The sequence below is a fragment of the Nematolebias whitei genome, chromosome 1 (genome assembly GCF_014905685.2).
Source record: "Nematolebias whitei isolate Nwh7 chromosome 1, NemWhi1, whole genome shotgun sequence".
NCBI classification, from domain to species: Eukaryota; Metazoa; Chordata; class Actinopteri; order Cyprinodontiformes; family Rivulidae; genus Nematolebias; species Nematolebias whitei.
Genome location: NC_056498.1, coordinates 10,366,473 through 10,370,620, shown reverse-complemented (window position 1 = coordinate 10,370,620; position 4,148 = coordinate 10,366,473).

Below are 4,148 nucleotides of genomic sequence, written 5' to 3'. Positions count from 1 at the left end.
AAATACAAATTATCTCATCAAGAGACTATTTAGTTGTATCCTGAATTAATCAATTGAAAGAACACTCTCCTTTTTACATTATCATTACTATTTTACAATATCTTGATAATCAAAAAGTGTGTTTAGTTCATACCATTTCTAAATGTTGAAGTGAACCACTCATTTAAATCAACTGTGAAACAGTATTAATGATTTTTAAACCTCATCAGATTTTTGATCATACAGTTAAATGCCTATTTACAAAGTAAGTGAGCATTTAGTCTTCTGTCTGAATGAGGAGTAGTAGTGATGTTGGTCGAAAGTCAGAGACAAACAGAGACGAGTTATTAGAACGAAGTGTCTTGTTTTTAAAACTCGCAGACAGTAAATAACTTCAACTGGCACCTGCTCTGTCTCACCTCGTCATAATATTTCTCTGTCTGTACTAACCGTTTTTAAAAACATTCCTGCTGTCTCTTGACTTCTAGTGACCCGCTGACGTCACTAGAACCACCCCCCTGCTGGTTGGTTCAACCAATCAGGAAGTACCACGTAACAAGAAGTGAATACCCCTTTAAAAAGGCAACACTTCTTGGAACTAGTCAGTCCTGGAACTCAGTCGGAGTCTTAAGTCTTAGTCTTCATGAGTCTTAGTCTCTTCTAAGTCTTGCTGGAACTTTCGGTCAGAGATGAGACTCACTTAAGCAGCGGATGGATGGGAACATGTGCCAAGGGGTCCCTCCATTTCAGCGGAGTCACAGCTCGCATCGCTGGGCATTCAACCCGAGCAGTAAATGCTCCACTTCTAAGGAAGCTTATTCGGTGGAACCGAGTACTTCGGCATTTATTCTGATGACCCCAGCTACTTTAACCGGAGACACTGGAAAGGGAGCGTACTAATGGACTTCTGTTCCAGAGTGGAGGTCTCCACCATCTCAGGTAACAAGTCGTTGACGTCCTGAAGTGTACCGGAAAGCTGAGCTGGATGTCGGAGGAAGGGTGCAATGTTCTGGTTCCACACATAACTTTCATCCATCTAAAACTTTCTCCTTAAATCTATTTCTCCTCTCTTAAACCTTGCTATTCGCCAGTAATCAAGCTAGATGCCTTCAGAGGTGAATCAGCCTCAATCAGTAATGTTCTGTTGTCTTGTTTGTAAAGTTTGCCAAGTTTATTAATCAGAAACAGATCAGCAAATCAATGTGTACATGTTTTGATGTTAAATTTTGATTCTGTTAAATGACCGCATTTATTCTGATGGGTCAAAGATAAAATGGCGTCTCATGTCACTGATTAAACACTCCACTCACAGTTATCTTGGTCACATGGCAGAAATTTAACTTGAAAAAGAAAAGAATCCGGTGTAATTAAACAATTAATATTCTTTGTGCTTGAACTAGCTTTAAGAATAATTAATTAGTAGTGAAGTTAATGCCTTAGCTCACTACATAAATTGTGGCCCGTACGTGTTTTAAATAACATAAATGGTGGCCCGTGTGCCCACAGCAAAGCTGTCCTGACACACTACACCCTTTAAGGCTAGTGGGTTAAAGGCGAAGCAGGATGTAGTCTATGCCTCGCTGGGTCCACTCAGACACAACATGAAGCACCTGCTTGCACAAAAAACATTTCATCACTCGGTGTGCGTAATTACGCGCTGCGTAATTGTGTGCTCCATGCACAGGAGCGCACCGGAGAAAAGATCTCTGGTGAGAAAAAGAGGCTGAGATAGCAGACCTGCTGCTGTGAAAAGGAACAACGGAGGATACAAATTGTAACAGTGTAACGATGAACAGAGCAGACCAACAGCTCTTCAGGATGAACCGATTAATAACAATAAAATTAGCAGTCATGAACTTGTGACTGATAATAAATATCTCACACTGCGACTGCATGCAAGCAGGTTTGAGCTCAAAAGTGAGGCTCCATGAAACAAATAATAATCATTATGTCAGAACCCTGAGAACAGAATGGGTCATGGAGAAAGTAGAAACATCACGTAGATAAAACAAATAATTGAACATGGCAATGACCAGGCAGTCGCCATACAAATATCCTCCACTGTCATCCCTCCATGCAGAGCCATGGAGGATGAAAACCTTCTGGTGGACTGCACTGAGATTCTCTGGAAGATCCAGTCCAGATGAACTGTAAGCTTCAGAAATAGTCTCACACAACCAGCATGAGAGGTGCTGGGTGGATAGAGGGTGTCCTGAAGAGCTGTCCCAGTAATGCACGAACAGAAGCTGAGAACGGCGCAGTGCAGCCGTGTGCGCCATGCAACACTAAAACGCGCGCACGGGACAGGGGGGGGGGGAGATATTGCTTCCTCTTTAGAATTATGAGGAAGAGGATAAAACCCATCCAAGGTTATCACTCTCAATCTGAATGAGCTTGTGATGCTTTTCAGAGCAGGGTTAAAACGCAGTATAACTGAACTGCCGTCAGCTTGAATTCTGAGACATGATGGAGCAACAGAGAGAGCAGACAAGCACTCACTCTCTTTGCCAATGACAAAGCTAACAGCAGGGCTGTTTTTAATGACAGAAATTTAAGTGAAACCTGATCTAAAGGCTCAGAAGGAGCTTTGATCAGAGCGTGCAGGACCATCATTAGGTCCCACCGTGGAGCTAGTGGACGTGACACAGGTCTGTGTCTCTGTACACCTTTCAGGAAACACTTCATCAACGGGTGGTTAAGAACTGTTCTGTCACCGAAGCCCTCGTGACAGGAAGAAATAGCTGCAGCATAAGTTTAAATTGTGCTGAATGCTAAATTTCTGTCCATCAGTTGCTGTAGAAATGACAGCAAGCCACCTAGTGGCCATGAGATGGCCTCCACGCCTTTCTCTGCGCACCAGCACTGAAAAACTGTCCACTTGATGTGTGCAGCGTTGCGGTGGAAGCAGCTTGTGTGCCCTGAAATCGTACGCGCCACATCCTGTGGGAGGCCCATCTTTTTGTCAACGGATCCGTTCAGCGGTCAGACCCAAAGATGCTGACCTATTTCTGGGTAACTCATGACAGTCTTCCTGCCTGGAGGAGAGTGGCCCCCCACGGCAGTTTCCACGGTCAACCATCGCTGCAGATTCGGGAACCACAGAGCGCTTATGTGCTCGGGAGCTACGAGGATGACTGACAGTTCTTCCTCCCGGACCCGGTCCAGGGTCCGTGATATCAGCAGGACTGGAGGGAACGCATAAAGGAGCATTTTTGGCCACGGGCTGTGAGCGAAGGCGTCCACTCCTAACGGTGTGTCGTCTTGTGAGCTCAGTGAGAACCATAATTGACACTGGGAGTTCTCTCGTGTGACGAACAGATCCACTGCTGCTTGGCCGAACCTGCTCCAAAAACCGAGAGATCAGCTTGGGATGGTGGCTCTAGTCTCTATGGCGGGGACCACCCCTCGACATGATATCCGCTTGCCTGTTCAGGACGCTGGCAATGTACACTGCACTGATGGGGAGCAGGTTTTTGTGTGCCCAACACAACAGCTGTTTTGCGATGCGTAACAGTTGGGCTGAGTGCATGCCTCCCTGACGGTTTATGTAAACTGCCGTCACTTTGTTGTCTGTGTGGATCAGAAAATGCTGATCCCGCAGCAGGGGGCAAAATGCTGAGTCACGTTTCAGACCATGAAAACATTCTAGCACATTATGTAAAGCAACATGTGGTCCAGCCACTGTGCTCCCACTGCTTGGACAGACACATTCCTCCCAGCTTGACAGGAAAGCATCTGTGAAAAATTGAGACATGTGACGTAGGCCTGCTGATAGGAACTCCCTCTGACAGAACGAGGGGGTTGCCCCAGTGATTCATATCGGTTCTCACGGAGGGGGGCACAAAGATAATCCGCCTCTTCTGGTGCACAGGATCTATGCGCAGGCGGGCAAACCATCTCTGAAGGCGTCTCATGTGAAATAGGCCCAGCGGAACCACGATGTGGGCTGCTGACACCGTCCCAGGAGTTGCATGACAGGCAGAGCTGTCACTATGCTCCAGGGATTGACATGGCGGAACTGAACTTACAGAGCTTCTGCTCTCGGATGTGATAAACGGGCTCTCATTGTGGTTGAGTTTAGCTCCACTCCCAGATAAACAATCATCTGGGACGGGCGAACGGAACTTTTCCCAGTTTATAGAAAACCCTGGTTTAGCAGGTGTAACGCT